This window comes from Takifugu rubripes, chromosome 21, assembly GCF_901000725.2.
Source record: "Takifugu rubripes chromosome 21, fTakRub1.2, whole genome shotgun sequence".
Lineage (NCBI taxonomy): Eukaryota > Metazoa > Chordata > Actinopteri > Tetraodontiformes > Tetraodontidae > Takifugu > Takifugu rubripes.
Window position 1 is genome coordinate 3,594,230 of NC_042305.1, and position 18,560 is coordinate 3,612,789.

General features: G+C 46.2%; 1 long non-coding RNA gene across 2 annotated transcripts in view; it reads left to right on the forward strand.

Annotated features, from left to right (window-relative positions):
• The window catches only part of LOC105417991 (uncharacterized), a 31,230-nt gene extending 20,625 nt beyond the window's left edge, over positions 1 to 10,605 (forward strand). For both annotated transcript variants that reach the window (XR_003886748.1, XR_003886747.1), the window contains exons 10-12: positions 5,968 to 6,023; positions 6,580 to 6,639; positions 10,476 to 10,605. This is a non-coding gene — a long non-coding RNA (uncharacterized lncRNA). The remainder of the gene's footprint in view (positions 1 to 5,967; positions 6,024 to 6,579; positions 6,640 to 10,475) is intronic.
• The last annotated feature ends 7,955 nt before the right edge of the window (positions 10,606 to 18,560 follow it).

The window sequence follows — 18,560 nt, forward strand, 5'->3', positions numbered from 1 at the left end:
ATTCTCTTATTTTCAGCATTTGATTGACCAATGCTGCCATTAAACTCTTCCTACATTCCTGCAGCTCAATCCCAAACTACTCATAATGGACCTGGAATTTGTGTGACTGTTCTCAAGGGCCTCCAGCGTTTCTGGACCTCTATTACAATCAAATAAGAGACTTGAAATGTCTTTGCATTCGGAGGCCAGACTGGACTCTGGAGCCTCATCCTTCATTGCTTTCTATCCATCCCTGAGAAGGAAGCCATGCTCCATTAGTTTCAGTGTCCAAACGTGGACGGCCTCAATGGATGGTCCTGTCACGGCTCCCTCATTTGCCCCATGTACAGCGGGGTTTGTTATCGCACATCTAATTAGGATTTGATCAAAAATATATATATATATTTCACGGATTTCCAGTCATTAAATATAGTTTAAGGAGATTTATGGTCAAATATGCCTTAAAGATCTTTTAATGGCTCTGCTGACTTGTTAAGTTTGTAATTAATGGTCTTCTAATACATACTGGGGTGTGATTTAAAGAGCACAATGAGATTCATGGGAGGAAGTCGCTTTGGAAACGGGCAGTTGGGGCTCCCAGAAGCTGCATTAAATAGTTCTGTTTGCTGCAAAGTCAGATGTGAAAAAGCAAATCACACCAAACGGAGTCTATCAGTCGCTGCAGCCCAAAACCCGTCGCTCTCTTGTCCTCTAGTCTAGCGTGTGTGGAGAGGGCCGGGCCGCGGGCTTCAGGTACAGGGCAGAATCCAGAAAATGCGATACTAATAAGCGAATGTATCAAAGTGTAAAGTGCATTGTTCCAATAACAGTCGCCTCTTTTATCGGGAGAATAATGGCGTCCTTATTAGCATAATTAATGACAAATGGCAGCGGCGGTGGATTGGTTGTAGGGGATGATAAATTGTTGGACGTCCAGGTTAGCGGCTGCCAAGGAGGCCTCTTTGGCTGTCATCCCTCCTGCTTCCACTCTGGCACAGTTCATTACTCATCATGTGAGATGCCACTTTACATTGCCTGATACTGTGAGCAAGGAGGACTTAATAATACCACCCAGAGCCACAGAGGCCCCGGTGCTTTACCCACAGTCCAGAGGGCAAGTTGCTCATCGAGGATCAGGGCAACACGGGAGGCGACTCTTGATCAAAACAGATTGCTCATCAGTCACTAGTTAAGGTAGAACCTGGGCTTATGACCCAGGCGCCGGTGTTAGTCCATGCTTCTTGTTAGGATTTCTGGGGCTTGTCACATCTCTTGCATCATTACGGGTTAGTTTGCCCACAGAACCGCTAATTAAGAGGGGATTTGTGTAATTGTGCCTTCTGCTGCATCCCATCCGGCACATGCAATTTGCTGTCCGCCCGCTGCCAGATCTTGCACTTGCCCAGAGAGGCGTAGCCCATTTATACACACATTCTGCAGCACGTTTACCAGCAGCCACAGCTGGGGATCAACACCACTGCCATGGCAATGTCTTCAAAGACACCGCGCTGCTGATTAAAGTCTGATTGTCCATTTAATTTTGACGAGCATCCGCGACAGCTAGCCAGGTCCCGTAGTGCGTCTCCGGCTCTCTGGGCTCTAGCTTAAATTTGGAGCATCGCATCTGTATTGGAAATGAAAGGACAAAACGAAAATAACGCTGACGCGGAGCAGTATTTGTGACCAGCTGACCATAGGTGTTGCTGGCTCTTCCTACGTTCCTGGAGGACCGGTGGACCGGTGCCCAACTGGGATCGCTTCCTGGCTCCAGTCGCACCAGCAGATTTCAAAGGCCGCTTTACACACATGAAAAAGCAAGTGGGTCAATCTGCATAAGCTGCCATTTTGCATCCCCGTGGCAACAGTGATAACAACTTACATTAATGTTGTGTTTGCACCTGAACGTTCAAAATGGCACCGGGGTCCTCCTCCGGTTGATTTGCTTCTGGGTTGCGTAGCAGCATATGCTTTTATTTAATCGTCTCCGAGACAATAGAAATAAATATGAACTCAAGATGGTGTAAAATCGGACAGTTTTAAACTATAACTATATTATTAGGAGCAGTAGTGATAACATTATTAACATTACCACCATTTTATCAGTATTTATTTATTGGCCGTTAATAACAATAATAGTAATAAAGGAACTTTATTTTCCTTCTCTGTGGACTCTTGAAAATCAGGGAACAGATAACAGGAAAGGAATTGCTTTCCTAGAGCCGTAGTCATTAAAGGAATCTGAAAATAGCAACTCGCTATCATCTGTTCTCATGGCACGGGTCAGACGCTCTGACACCTCCAAAATTCCTCCTGTCAGGGTAGGGGGCCATTTGTATTTTCTCTCATTAGGCAATTTGACTAATGACCTGCTGTGGCTGTGGAGCTACGGAGGGACCCAGAGCGTCGCACCACTCTTGCAGAAGCCTGAACACACACTCTCTACTGGAATGGCACAGATGGCATGCCTGGGTGACAAAATAAACTACAATATGTCTCTGAAACTCTCCCAGGCCTGGGCACTATTGCTCATGTCAGAGCGGGGCGAGTGGGGCTAAGGGCTGTGAATGGGGGGGGGGGTGCTCATCCTCTGTACCCACCATTATCTGCCCGGGTGACACTGATTACATTATAACACATACAGAGTCTGCATTAAGAATCTGCGGAAAAGAAGGGCGGAGCGGCGTCGAACCCGAGGCGGCGGCTCCTTTTCATCCGGTGGGGAAGTCCCAGGTGGGAACGTTGGGTGAGGAGCATCATGATAGCAAACCTCAGGACACAAGATGACGGGAAAAAAAAGGGAGGTCACCAGGTCTACGTCCCCAGTAGCAGTGGAAAGTTATGGCAACGTGAGGTCAGGAGAGGTTTAATTATTTAATAATTACAAAAAATAAAAACAAAAATAATTGTTTTTCGACACCAATCCCTTGTGACCACTTCAAAGGATTAAACAAAGTTCTGCGGTGTCATGAAATATATGTAGCTTGCTACGATTGGGACATTTTGTTCATCCGTATCGGCTATTTACTGAGATTGTGTTGTTACAGTAGAAGTCTTTACGTTCAAAAACAGTCCCAATAAATTTCCCGCCGCCCTTATAGATCGTTGCCCTGACCGTGACTCGCTCGCTTAATTCAGGCGAGAAGCCGAGTGATCACGGCAGACAGAGATCAATGCAGCCCTGCTGAATTAGTGGAGTGTAAAATAAAAGTTCATCAACATTCCTGAAGTGTTACTCCTGAGTTGTGGTTCAGGTAATATAGGGTATGCTCCATCACCCACGCATATTCTTTCATCAGTCAGTGCTGGAGCACAACTGGCTGTGGCTCGTGCGTGTGTGTGTGTGCGTGTGTGTGTGTGTGTGTTAGATCTTAATGCAATGTATGGTACTGCTGTGGGTGACAGTGCATCCAACAATGGAAGAGTGAGGGATTAGTGTTCAGCCCGGCATACGAGGGAGCCCTTCCCGCCTGAAACAGCCATTCATCTGTGCCGAGGGGCTGAAGATGACAATGCAGCCATTGCTCATCGCACCTGACGGCGCCATTAATAAGGCGATGATCCACACGGGCCCTGTGCTGACTTCGTTCTTTACACCGCGATCATTCAAGCCACGGGGTCCTTCTTACTTAACGCCACCTTTGTGCTCATCATCCTCATCATCGTCTCAGCCAGTCGTACCCGCACTTCCTGCCAGATGTTTTCATACCGACTGCGCTCATATTCCAAATGCCAAAAAAAGTGCACAATTCCCTCCACTGCTGCACACTGGTGAGTTAATGGACTGTGGCCCGGCTACAACATGCTTCATAGTGGGATTCCTGGCCAGAAGATTGGATTTACATTACTTTTGCCCTTTGCACCTTTTGTATTTCTCCGCCATTTTTTTTTTTTACCGGCAAGTCATCTGGCGGCCCTTTCTATTTGTCTGCTTGTAAGATAGCTGTTCTAGTATAGATGGTGGAGGAATACAAAGTGAGACTGGTTTTAAATGTAATCCTTGAGCAATAAAAAAAACTCTCTGGCCTTCAGCTCCGTGCATCCATCCGTCTGTGCCACGCAGATCCATCAGCAGCCACAATCTTGCCTTTCCCATTTCTGGATATTGATTCAAATGTATTCTCCCGGCCTACACTGTGTCTGGCTGCTGGTGGCGCTCCCGGCCACGCGGCCGTGGACGTTTATCCACTTGTATTTTTATGAGCGTTGCAGCTACCTCCGTGTGCCGGCCTCTCCAGATAGAGGGCTGGAAAACTTCTGATTATATTCATAATATGCTCGCTTAGTCTGTAAACCACACCATATAAAATAAGTATGTGAATGTCCCACAGTTTATCCATAATATCCTCACACATGTATCTGATAGTGGAAAAGGTTTATCCTGCTCTCCTAGAAGAACTATGACAGGGAATATTACGACTGCAATTAGAAACATTTATTAGCATTCGTGTGCGTTGTGTTGGGTATTATTGAGTCCATCTTTAAAAATCTGCTAATTACTTTAGCAGCTTTTGCCATTATGTGATAATATCTTTATTTTTTAATGGTTCAGCTCAGTTTCATTTTTGTAAACAATATAGATATGGGATATTTTTAGCCTATAGGCAGCTTTTAGGTGTTGAAGGCTTCTTTACACTCAAGACTGCTGACGTTGACGCTGGTGTGAATAATTATACAGCAGGAGTTAAAAGAGCAATTTGAACTCGACAGCAGTATAACTATTACTCCCATTGTATTGCAAATAATTGTGAAACCACTGGATAGTTCATTATTCTATAGCAATGAAATGAGGGTTCCTAATTCCACCTCCACAGTGTATTTAAAAGTTCCTTTGTGCTGTTAGCCTGAGTGACTGTGGGTTCGACACCAGTTGGAAGCCAAAGCTTTGGATGTGTTGTGGCTGCTTTTGGAATCAAAAGTTTGGAGGGTTTTTAAGAAGCTGCTCCTTTTCCTGTAGCCAGCCAGTCAGGGGCTTTGTGTCCCCTGTCACCCTGTGTTAATTTGGCCCCTAATGTATTTTATAAACAAAGGGCTGCTCTCTGGGATGACAGTCGTGACACCTTGATTCCAGTGCCGGCTGCATGCAGCACGAGGTTGCAACGTTAATAATCAACATGCAGCCATCACACCATTTTAACCACAATCATTATGATAAAGGGCACACGCTTAATTACAGGCCTGCTTAATTATAGCTTTGTTGAAGCTCGTTTGTTTGGTCAAATGCTAATTATACCACCACGCTCTTGGCAAGTCCTCATTTCAATCCACTTTTTTTGCCAGCTTAACAGTGTGTCTTATTTTCATGCAAATTTAATATCTGGTGGATGTTTTGTCTTACGTCTTTCTGCCTTTCTGCGCTTAGCGTGAGCGTCGCCTTTGTTTCCGAGGTGAACATCTTTCCAACAAGACAGAATCAGGAATAATCAAGAGTAATTAAAGAGGGACGGGGTTGGAGCAGGGCTGGGCTGGAGGAGAGAGTGGAGAGGCTCAATACAACAGGGAATAAAGGGGCCTTTCATCTCCTCATCCATGGATGGAAGGAGGGGCGGCTGCGGGCTGTGGGGGCGACTGGCGATTCATCGTTTCCCTCTTTTATAAGCCACATTTGCTGTTGTCGTGCAAAAGATTAAGAATATTGCTTATAAAGAAAATGACTCTTGGACTGGACCCCCCCCACACACACACACACACACACCCCAGCAGGCAAAATGGTAGAAATGAGAGTGGACAGATGAGTTGTCCGTTCAAAGGAATTGAAGCTAGTGGCTGGAGGTGCAGGTCGGCGAGAACATGAGTGTGGATGCTCTCGGAAAATAGTCCCGCCAGAGGCAGAGGAGCTGCTGTTGCTGCTGCAGGGGTCTAAATATTCACGTTCCAAGCAGATAAACTCCCTTTCCCCCCCCCCCCAGCTGTTGGTTTATGAGCGTTATGAAATGAATGTTTTGTGTCACCGCCGCTCTGATTGACCTCTGATGTCACTTCCTTTCGCAGCCCTGGATGACGTTCCCTTCATTGTGTCTCAGAATTTATTCCGTGTCCAGGAACAGGTAAACATTGATTATTATCTTCTTCTTTTCTTAATTAAAAAAAAGACTTATTTGTTCTATAACCTGCTTATTCTGAACAATATCCCCAAATAAGCGAATCAATCCTTTTTAATTAATAGGCACTTTTGGATGAACTACCATTAATGTTTATTGCTAAACTTATTAAAGTGATTTATGTTAGTGGTAAGGGAAATATTAAGATTTCCAAATTGGCACAACTCTCGTGCGGCCTGTTGTGGATTATGAATCCCACTCTGATCCCGACATTCGTCCATTATTCAGAAAATCCAGTCATTAGTAACCTTTCCCTCCCATTCTTCCCGGCTGACTGATGAATTTGTGCAGTCAGCCAAAGCTGGCTCAGTGCAGACCAGGCGGTCGGCTGGCTGTGGTTGTCACCGTAGTCGTGTTTGTATTGACGCCACGAGAGCGGGAGGATTAAAGATTTTAAGCATGCCTGCTTAGCCGTGAGCCTAACCGCCATGTTTCTTCTGTATGTGTTCCCCTTCTCCCCCCCCTCCCACCCCAACCCTCCTCTTCACGCTCTTGATTTCAGATGCAGCAAGTCAATTTAATGGGCATTACGATCAAATCCCGGGCAGAGATTGAGAAGGAAGTGAGTAGAGTTTGTAACGCTCCGCTGCAGCAGACGCCAGTGGCCCAGAATGCAAAGCAAACGGTCTTGAGGTTGTAATTAAGTGTCTGAGACAGAGAGGCACTGGTGGCTCCACGAACCCCCCCCCCCCCCCCCCCCGCCTCATCCCATCCCCACCCCCCAATTGAATAAAAGCGTGGCAGCCGTGTGCTCTTAAAAGGTCCGTCTCCTGGTCCAAACCACTTAGCTTTTATGTCCAGATTCTTCAATAAAAACAAGTCGGGCTCACGTCTGAGTGTGCTGAGGACCATCGGGGAGCTCGTTCTGCTCTCCAGCTCCAGCGAGAACCTCATCGCTCCTTAAAGAACCTTTCTAAACTAAGGGCTCGTTTGGCAAAGAGAAAATCTGGCAACTGAAGTGGCCGTCTGCCCTCAAACGCCACTTTTTTTGGTTTAAGTTTAAAAACGATAAGTCGCAATGGACGCTTATTAGCCTCGTGACCTTTTGACCCCGGGAGCGGCCGAGAGGAATTTAAAACGCGGCGGGAAAAATCCGTTTAATCGGACGATGCTCGGCGATGTAGACTTCAGAGAAAGCGTAAGAAGATGCACCGAGCTGACTGTAATGCAACATGTAATCAAAAAATAACTCCAGGAAACCATCCTTTGTGTGTGTGTGTGTGAGTGTGTGGCTGTGGGTGTGTGCGTGCACTTTAAAGAGAGTGACAACCCCCCCCCTCTCTCTCATTAGCATGGTATCTCGGTATCAGAACTGCCAGGAAGTGACAGAGCACTGTGAGAGAACAGGTGCTGTTGGGTTTGAGATGTGTTACAGAGCAAACACTCCCTCATCAAACCGGGTGTCTGTTCTGCACTCTGCCTCTGTCTTCTGTCACACACCATCCAAATCACACACGGAGTCACCGTCTTGTCATATGGTCATCTGAATGAGGCTCATTGTCAGCGGTAATGGCCTGCGCGTGTGCGCCTGTGTGTGTTTTCCAGGCTGGCTGCTCCTCCTATATGCTCTTGTCTTGTTTCTTCCTCTCCTCTCCTCATTCCCTTCTCTTTTTTTTTTCTGAGAGCGTGATTAGCAGGACACATGGTGAGCTGAGCCGGGGAAGGGAAGGGAAAGGGGGCATGAGAAATCATTAATTACAGCCATGCTGGAGCTGATGAAGTAAATGTGAGATAGTGTAACACACAGGATTTAGTGAAGTGGACGACAGCACAAGATTAATGGCGGGGCCAGGCTGATGAGGATGAAGTCACAGCTTAGCTTGATAATTAGTTTCCAAGTGGAAACATCCCTCACCATTGTGTTATTTTTACTTCTCTCCCCTCTTATTATGGCTTCACAGCGATATGTGCAGAACAAGGGATGGAAATCCAGATGCTGACATTTCCCACTGACACACTGGACAGCAGGAAGAGTTTCCTGGAGAAAGTGATGGTTTTGTTTTCCCTTTTTTTTGGCAGGAACGAGGCGCTAAAAAAAAAAAAATACTGGTTATTTCAGTGAGCCGCACAAACGCAGCAGCCCAGTGTTGGATGGAAAAAGAAGAGCGTGATTTTTGAGCTGATTAGACCCCAGCCGGAGCCTCCAACTGACCAACTCAGGAGCTCCAAATAACGACAATGACGTTTCACTGGTCTGTTTTTATTCTCAGGACGTTGTCGGGTTCTCAGCAGCCGGTAAATGTTGATCCAAAAACCGACTTTTATTCCTTAAATCACCACGCAAACCTCAGGTCACACGAGAGAACATGGGGGCAAAACTTCAGCATCTCTGCACTGATCTGATAAGAGCTTCCTCCAGCAATGACTTCAGATGGCCACATTTGACTCTTGAAGCCATTTTTAAAAAAAATAATCCTTTTAACATAAGAGAATCGTCCTATACTTGCACGTGTAATTGAGGAAAACTGTGGTAATCAGAGCCGGTGTTGTGGCTGCGACTGTGTCCTAGCAGGCATCACTTAAACGGCGTCTCAGACGATGTTGGTTCCAGCAATTAGGCATTCTTTACATTTCCCAAATGACTCACAAAACTTGCAGATATTATAATTGCTTTTAGCCACGCATATCTAATTTGTGTCTCTTAAAGTGTTAATTACTAACCAATTTAAAGTGACATCTTTATGTAGTTTGCTCTGCTGAAAAATGTCCACGGCTGGCTAATGGTTTTCAGAAGGACTGCAGGAATAATGTGTGTACGTTTGTGTGTGCGTGTGTGTGTGTGACAGAATTTTCACATCATTTGTATGATAGCTTTTCACTTTTTGTTTGAAGTTCTGCGAGTGTGTATGTTTGAGCTCCTGTATGGACGGACAGTGTGCGTGTGTGTGTGTGTGTGTGTGTGTGTGTGTGTGTGTGTGTGTGTGTGTGAGAGAGAGAGAGAGAGAGAAAGAGCTCCAAATAGAGGTGGAATTAATGAAGACAACATGTCACATATTTTTGGCAGTGGAGCGGGAACAGGAAATGAAGCTGGGCTCGTTTAGGTGACTGCCGCCCATGTTCCAGTGTGTCACTGTCCTGTCAGCCTGTGTGTAAAAGTGGCAGACATTGATACATGCTCTCCCTGATAACACCCCATTCCCCCATCCATCATACGCACACACTCACACACATCCACGCAGGGTTGTTTAGTTAGTATGCCAGATGTTGAGCCTGATTTGTGTGTGTGTGTGTGTGTGTTGGCGTGTGATATGTGACAGGTTTTGGGTAACTTGCAGCATCTTCTCCTGTGGATCTGGACTGCAGGTAGTTTAATGGGGAGAGCACAGTTTGGGAAACTGTAGCATCTGCCGCAAACTTATTTCGCTGATCACACAGCGACATCAAGTGTTGCATCCCAGTACTGCAACTTCCGTTCCCGGAAATGAATAAATAAGCATGGTCTGATTTTGTGATTTCCAAATTACATAGCAATGTTCGGATTAATAGTTAATCAATGATAATTAATTATTTATTGTTTAATATTAAAATACAATCAAACAGAAACGTATTCTTTGGAACTGTCTTGATCGTTTGTCTTTTGATGCTTCCATAACATTTTGTGAATGGGAAAAATGAAGCGGTGTCCATGGTATCCGCAGCAAACTGCAGTGTAATAACATTGTAATGGCTACTCACATCCATCCGGTGGCTTTAACGCTGCCACTCAATGGTGTAAATTCCAAACTCACTGGAATGTCATTAAGCATTTAAATGTCTCTCTCTGCTCTGAAAATTCAGAGGACTTTAATGAGATGTGTGTGTGTGTGTGTGTGTGTGTGTGTGTGTGTGTGTGTGTGTGTGTGTGTGTGTGTGTGTGTGTGTGTGTGTGAATATAAAATTCCACTGCGTGTAATGTGCATGATCTGCCAGCAGGGGGAGTGTTTGTCAAATAACCCAGTAAAGGTCATGAACTGTATTTGTCTTCAAGCCAAAACTCAGCTTCTCATTGTTTTCATATTTCCTCTTTTTGCAAACAATTAATGCTATTTTTATGAGGCTACATCAGAAGAGAAAGATCCAAAACATTCATAGGAAATAGATGAGTAGAAACTGCTCTGCAGTCAGTCTGTTGGCCAGATGAAGCTCCTATTCAGCTCCAGAGGTCAGCAAAAGTGACACTTCATGATCCCAGGAGGTGAAAATCATCCCCTCCTGACACTGACACCATCTGTAGCATCATAGAAAGGCCTCGCTGAGCAAAACTATGTAAATTTGTCAATGTTCAATGTCGGATTTCAGTGTTTGTGAGAGGAAGATGGCGACTCTATAACATTTCAAATCGTTGTGATTGTTTGGTTTCTTCTCTCTATTTTTACTCAATGTAGGTTGTTAATTTTTTGTGTGTTTTTTCCTCCCCAGTTCCATTATAACTTCAGCACAGAGCGAAGCATCGCTGACTAATGGCTCCCCCCCCGAGGGAAACACGAGCGGCAGAACCTACATAATTCCACAAATGTCTCCAATGTGCACATTAAAGTTCAAAGCCTCATTTTTTTTTTTAAGTGTGTTGCGTCTCAAGTCACTCAGGTATGTGTCACACAGGCCTGTCTGCCTGTTGTCTGAGACGTGTCGAGTTAATTACTGTTCCCCCCTGTGCCTGAGATCAGGCCCATCAGGGCCGCGCTGACAGCCAGACGCACAACCTGTACAAAGTCGGGAGCTTCTGACGCTTGTTTACCATCACAGAGTTCATCATGAGCGGCGAGAGCGAGCAGAGCGCCGAGGCGTTGGAGCCCAGACACCCACACGTGTCAGTCGGCAGGTGTCGCGGGACAGAAGGGCACACACTGTAAAGACTAAGACTAATCAGTATTATTTACTGGAGTTGTTTCTATCTTAAATGTCCACAGTTTAGAGCGGAATATAAAACATTTTAAGGATTCTGATGCTTCAAAAATAACCAGGATCTCTCACATAACATTATTATATATGTAGATACATGTTGTACAAGTGTGGAGGGAGTTGGACTCACCTGTAAGTCATTTATTCACAATTACAGTGAGTGTGTGAGAGTGTGATTAACAAAAACAAGAAACATTAGACTCACATGACAGTGCAATTAGCCAAAGTCACGGAGCCTTTCAACCAAATTAGGAACAAACCCCACTTACGGGGAGGATGAGACACTTGAGGAAACCAGAAAAGCAGGAGGGACAGAAGACGGCAGAAGTGCAGACTCGGTTTGGCAGGTGTGGACATGCGAGGGCAGGAAATTACATCTTAAGATGAGCCTCTTTCCCTTTAAACCAGCAGAATTCTCCAACAGCTTTGCTCAAGAACGACTTTTGGGTGCTTGAAATCGTTCTGACTGGTGTTCTGCTCAGCATTTAATTGCATTTTCATGTGCAAAAACCACATTTTCTGCCATGCATCAAAAATACAGTAAACCTTTATTTATTAAAGGGCTTTTCCCTCTGACTACACCACACCCTGCTGCCTCTGTGCTGCCAGGACGAACTCTGCCCACATGTCTTATTTGTCTCTAATTAAATGGATTTTTATAGTTTTTCTCTAACTTTTAGCAGGTGGATTTATTACCGATGCTATAATTGATCGCTTCAGTAGTTTGCTGGTGCTAATTCTAGGTGATAGATGGAGCATGGGACAGGTGACATCCATCAATCAGGGCTTGGAGCCAACTGCTGGAGGGAGGAATCTCGTGCGGAGGGAAAAGCTTTCATGCTCCTGCATGAGAGCGACGCTCCGATCAGTGCTGCCCTGGAGCACAGCGACAGGCTGCAGCAGCGGCGCTCCTCCCTGCTGCACCCGGTCCCAACGTGCACGTTCGCACTGCGGATCCACACACGAAACCCGGGACTTCGTCCTGCACTGTTTCACCTTTGACTGGCGTGCGGAAAGAAGAATGTCTGCGTTATGTTATTTCTTTTGCTTCATCCTTCATGTAAGCGAGTTCCTCCCATTGAGATTAAGGATTGAAGCGGAACTGAGGAACAGTTTGGTCTTAGAAATATTTATTTGGCCTCTCTGTTACATCAGCATCAGTTTATTTGACAACTCTGGCATAATAAAAACTCATTTAGCAAAGTTTCCTGAGTGGAATTAAGTTTACTTTTCGGAATTTTGGATTTATATGTGTCACTTTGTCCTCAGGTGTGGTGCATTCAGTGTCTCATTCTTATTTCAGTGCATGATGCATTCACGTACACTGTCATTCTTATTTCAATGCATGCTGCATTCAGGTACACTGTCATTCTTATTTCAATGCATGATGCATTCAGGTACACTGTCATTCTTATTTCAATGCATGATGCATTCAGGTACACTGTCATTCTTATTTCAATGCATGATGCATTCAGGTACACTGTCATTCTTATTTCAATGCATGATGCATTCAGGTACACTGTCATTCTTATTTCAATGCATGATGCATTCAGGTACACTGTCATTCTTATTTCAATGCATGATGCATTCAGGTACACTGTCATTCTTGTTTCAATGCATGATGCATTCAGGTACACTGTCATTCTTATTTCAATGCATGATGCATTCAGGTACACTGTCATTCTTATTTCACCGTGTGATGCATTCAGGAACACTCTTATTCATATTTTTAAGAGTGCTCATAGAAGTTCCACTCTGTTGTGTTTTCAGTGAACCCGATGAGGGGAACTCGGTTGACCCGTTGGTGTCCTGACTTTGACCCTGGTTGGTTCCGTTTCCCACTGATCAGAGTCACGTTGGAGGAAAATGGGGGGGTATTGTTGTGATTGTTATACTTCAGGCCAACGCTGAAAATGATCACGTGTAGTTCCAGTACGGTTCTGATTGGCCCGGAAGAGTCAGACATGGACCCGAAGCTGTCGTTCCATCGCTGTATAAATGATGGCTTGGATGTTTTGGGATGAACCGATCCGCTGGCTTTATGGTAACGGAAGCAGCAAACTCAACCCTTCCAGATGGGCACAGAGCAATCAGAACCAGTCCACCATGGGCCCGGCCCAGCATCGCCCATCTAATGCTGCCCACCTGCTTTCACTTTTCCCAGCTCTTCGATTTCTGATACGGAAAACCGGGGTGATTCCAGACGGAACTTTTGGAAGTCACAAAGGACTTTTTTTCTAACCCTCTAAAGTTTTTAAAGCCTAAAGAAAGAATAAATTAGCATCTTCATCATCCAAAAGAGCTTTTTATTCCAAAATACTTCAAATAAACTTACCTTTAGTATGACCTTGATGGTTTTTACACTCAAAACTTACTAACTATACTTACATTCTTGTGCATACTGTATATTTTAAGCATTATTATAAGATTTAAATTAAAAAGTTAAAGATCACTTTTCATTTTGGCACTTTTTCCGAACACACGTGCGACATTTTAAGGTTTCTGTCCCACCTTCATTTGACCTTGAAGTTGCTACTAAGCATATATGACCTAGACTGCTATTTTAAAAGTACGGTAAAAAATACGGATTTAAAGGGCGAGGAAAAGAATCGGGGATCTGGAAGGAAGGAAATGACTCGGAGCCAACTCACGATGGCTGTGTTGCACGGTGGATTTAAGGTCGAAGTGAACTAAAGTGCACAAGCGGCACATCAAAGCCCCGCCCTCTGTAAGCCAGCCAGATGTCCCAGGGTCATTTTTAAACTCACACCCCAGCACATGACGTGGAGCAGCGTGGAAGCATGTAGACAGAGGTAGATGGGCTGCTTGGAAATTGGAAAAGGAAGCCAGTATTTATGAGGTGGTTTGAGGTGCTGCGTTAAGACAGGCTTAGCCCGCCACTCTCCCCCTGACAGCGCCGTTTCCCCCCCGAGCTGCAGCGACCAGAGACAGCCAGAGGTGAGGGAGTGAAGGCAGGAAGCCTGTCAGAGCAGCTCCAGACCAGGCCTGGACGCTCTGGCAGGTGGGGCTGCAAATCACACTGACAGGAGAAGGAAAGCCGCGTCTGACTCTTCGTCTGCATGACAACAACAAACCGCGAGCAGACGTCGCTGCCACCACGTCAGGGTGGTGGGAAAAGCCTCGTTCCTTTGTGGTTTTGGGAATCCTCCAACTGGTAAATTCTCAATTTGGACTGCTAAAGTTCCTTAATTCAAATGGAAATATGGGAGCTTAAACCCGGCGTTCCAGCACGTTACTGGGCCGCGGCGCCGCGTGCGCCCCGCCATTTGATGCATGACGTCAGCAGAAGGCGGACGGCTCCAGCGCGTGGTCTCCGTCACGCCGCCACCTCCGCAATCCCCAGGCAGCACTCCGGGGGGAGCCACTCATCAAATTTGTCCGTTCTTACCTCATTCAGAGATAAGATGAGTGATCTCCCATAGGAGGGGACCCCCCCACACACACACTCGGCCCCTCCCCCGTCGGCCTCGGCCATTCCATGTGAGTCAAATTACTGTAATTGAGCAGGACTGGAGGCGGGTGTGAGGTGATCTCTCTCTTCGGCCCCTCCCTAAGATGTTTCTGCCTATGCTGTCAAATGAGCAGCAAGCATCTCTTTTTTTTCCTTCCTCTGTAACACAGAAATCAATTAACTTCTTTCAAGTCAGATCAAAGCAACAATTCGCCGTCCAGGACTCTGCTGAAGGCTGCAGGACAATTAGGTATGGCGGGGGGACAGCGACCGGGCCAGATGGCTGCTGCCACTGTTCTCACACATGCCCGCCACTTCCAAACAAACAGGAAGAGATCGCGCACGAGTTTTGGGAAACACCCCCATTTTCTCGGAATCCTCGCTCCCATTGATCTCTAAGACAACGGTGGGGGAATTTAAAATGTTAGGAAAGGGCAGAAAAAAGGGGCTGCCCCCTCCAGGGGGGTAGTTGTGTTCATGTTGCAGCCATGGATGAGGCAGTAGTGACCACTTACCCTGGTCATAACCAGTAATCTGAGATAATCTGAGATTACAGTTATGATTATAATTGTGTTGATTTACCTGATTATGTGGATGGATAGACAGACGGACGGATGGATAATGGATAATGGATGGATGGATGGATGGATGGATGGATGGATGGATGGATGGATGGATGGATGGATGGATGGATGATGGACGGATGGACAGACGGACGGACGGATGGATGGACGATGGATGATGGATGGATGATGGATGGACAGACGGACGGATGGATGGATGGATGGATGGATGGATGGATGGATGGATGGATGGATGGATGGATGGATGGATGGATGGATGGATGGATGAATGAATGATGGATGGATGACGGATGGACGGATGGATAGATAGATGATGGATCAATGACGGACGGACGGACAGACGGACGAGTGATGGATGGATGGATGGATGGATGGATGGATGGATGGATGGATGGATGGTGGATGGATGGATGGGTGGATGGATGGATGGATGGATGGATGGATGGATGAATGGATGGATGGATGGATGGATGGATGGATGGATGGATGGATGGATGGATGATGGACGGATGGACAGACGGACGGATGGATGGATGGACGGATGGATGATGGATGGACGGACGGATGGATGGATGGATGGATGGATGGATGGATGGATGAATGATGGATGGATGACGGATGGACGGATGGATAGATAGATGATGGATCAATGACGGACGGACGCACAGACGGACGAGTGATGGATGGATGGATGGATGGATGGATGACGGACAGACGGACGGGTGATGGATGGATGGATGGATGGATGGTGGATGGATGGATGGATGGATGGATGGATGGATGGTGGATGGATGGATGGTGGATGGATGGATGGATGGATGGATGGATGGATGGATGGATGGATGGATGGATGGATGGTGGATGGATGGATGGATGGATGGATGGATGGATGGATGGATTTCACCTTGCAGATTGTCAGAGGTTTTTACACTTTATGGTCGGAATCTTGGAATTTTCATCCTCGCCACCAATAATCCTGATTCCTGATTCTGCTGCAACCGTTTTATCCAGAAGAGCTGTGGCGGAATGCTGGGGCAGAACGCTGGGGCGGAACGCCGTGGCGGCTTTACTCTCCGCTCAGAAGCGCCCAGGCTCACGCCGACAGCTCTGAGACCTTCACCCCAGACTGAAGGTCCAGATCACATCCGTAGAACCTGCTGGTTCTGTCTCCTCTTTATGTGCTTCCTCCGGGGGGTCGAGGTCCACGTGTCTAAACAAGCTGGTACCGGGTCCCAAGAGTGCGACACGGAGTGATTGTCCAGGCGGCAGCGTGCACAGCTTTGGTCCACAGACAGGTGCACTGACCCCGTCCACCCCTTTAGGTGCCACATGTATTTTATTGGACATTTAGGGCCGGCCAGCAGTTTTTAACAGCCACCTGGATGCAATAAATGGCCAGCTCCTGAGCTCCGGCTGCCCAGGCTCTCCCAGCAGCTCCCATGAGGCCGCTGGCTAGTTAAGATGTTTATTAAGCTGAAAGTGGTCCAGTGGGAAAACACCGTACTTCTGAGAGATTCAGGCCAGCGGTTTTCTTGTTAGTCAGCGTGCTCCCTGGAGGATTAGCTTTTCTTTTCTTTCAAACCTCAGAGGGAGGACAGAGACAGTTCATGGGGGGGGGGGGGGGGGGGTGTGGTGTTGCAAGGTTGACCAACTGGTAACTAGGTGCATGAACCCAGGAAGGGAAATATCTTGAGAGCATCTAGGTCAGCTCGCAGCTATTCCCACGGTTCCTAAAGCGTGTGTTTATCTGGGAAGCCTCCACCAGCGGCAGCCATCGGGATCGGAGCCCACTAACGCGATGAAGACATGCCGTGTTTGCCGTCGCGTCGCCTTTCACTCCGGGGCTTTTCCTTTTTTGGGGGGGGTTTGTTTTGAAGAGAAGGTCCGTGATGCTTTGACCCTCCTGAGCTCTGTTGGACCCCCAGTTCAAAGCTCGGCTCCCTGGCCTCGGGCGCTCCTGCCTTAATAAGCTAACCTGCAGCTCTCTCTGCCACTTCCAGGAGGAAAGTTTCGAAGGAGCTACAACCCCCCCCCCCCCCCCCCTTGATAAAAACCTATATATATATATATTGTTGATTCCAGCGTGCAGGGCCTGTGGTGAACTGGGCAGCACATGTGGCCAGCGAGGGGTTTTAGTGCTCTCTGCCTAATGTTCAGGACAGATTAGAAACGTTCCGCCGTGACAGATGCTGTCTGGATCTTCACTACCAGATCCACCCAGCTGCACAACATCTGCTGGATCTCTACGTTCTTCTCTGAAGTGCAGCCTGTTAATGACAATCACGCACGCGTCCATTCAGCGCGCTCCGGCTCGTCTTTATTGCTGCAGAGAAAAGGAATCACACATATACAGATGTGTGGTTATGTGGATGCGTTAGCTGCTTCGTCCGCCACGGTTCCTCGCCGAGATTGATTTTTTGGGGGGGTGGGGGGGTGGGTTTGGGGGTTGATGCGAGAAGCAGCCTTCGTGTTCAGTTTACCCAGCAGCCCCGGGGGTTTGTGCGGGTTTATGCGGGTGGAGGAGGCCGCCGTTGTTAATGACACACGTCCTAAAGTCGTTCGTGGTCACAGGAAGTTTTTTTTGCTGCTTATTTTTTAAAAATACATGTCTAAAAAAAGGCTTCGTGATGAACACACTCTGGTACATGACATCAAAATACCTGGAATTCACTCTAAATCTGTCTCAAGTGTAAAAATCAAAAAGAAAATTCAACTGGTTTGAGTGGAGAAGCTATTAACTGTGTCACTATTATTGGATATATTATGTTGGAATTGTTAGTCGGCTCAGAAATGATATTTTCACGATTTTCCTCTTTTTTCAAAATAAAAATAGGTTTAGGAAATAAAATGGCAAAAAAAAAACTTTATTAGGTCTTTTTAAACGATGAATCAAAGGGGAGCTGCTTCATTAGCAATAGCTGGTGATGATAAAGAAGATATTTAGATGCTATTTTTGAGTTTGGGCCCGCTGGGTGTGTGACTGCTGGAAACATTTGGGTAGATTTATTTTAAAATGACTGAGCAGTAAGCCGTTCCTCATGTGTCGCAGCAGCTCAGCCTCTCCTGCACGTTTGGCTCAAGTGTGACGCGCGGCAGGAGAAAAGGGCCGAGCCCCGTGCACGTTAGAGACCAGACCGATTTCAGTCTCCCTGCAGCTCATCGTGTGGCATCTGCTCACATTTGTGACCCGAGTTTGAACCACTTTTTTTTTAATAGTTCCTAATCCAGCGGAAAAAAGAACCATGCACTTTCATTTTGCTTTCTTTTATTGTGACATGATGCAATGAAGAAAAGATATGTTTCAGTTTACGAGGCTTTAAAATAACCCAAACTGGAAACAAATAGAGGAAAACACCCGCTTGAAATGTATTTAAAGTCATATAAACGTGAAGGATGAAATTTATACTTTTTTTTTCTCAATTCACCTTGTTTAAAACTTCAAAACCCACCATAATTCGAGATGTTTATGGAGAAAGCCACAAAAATAAATGAGATTCTAGAACATTCTTACGATATTTTTGAACATCAGCTCATGATCTCTAAAGA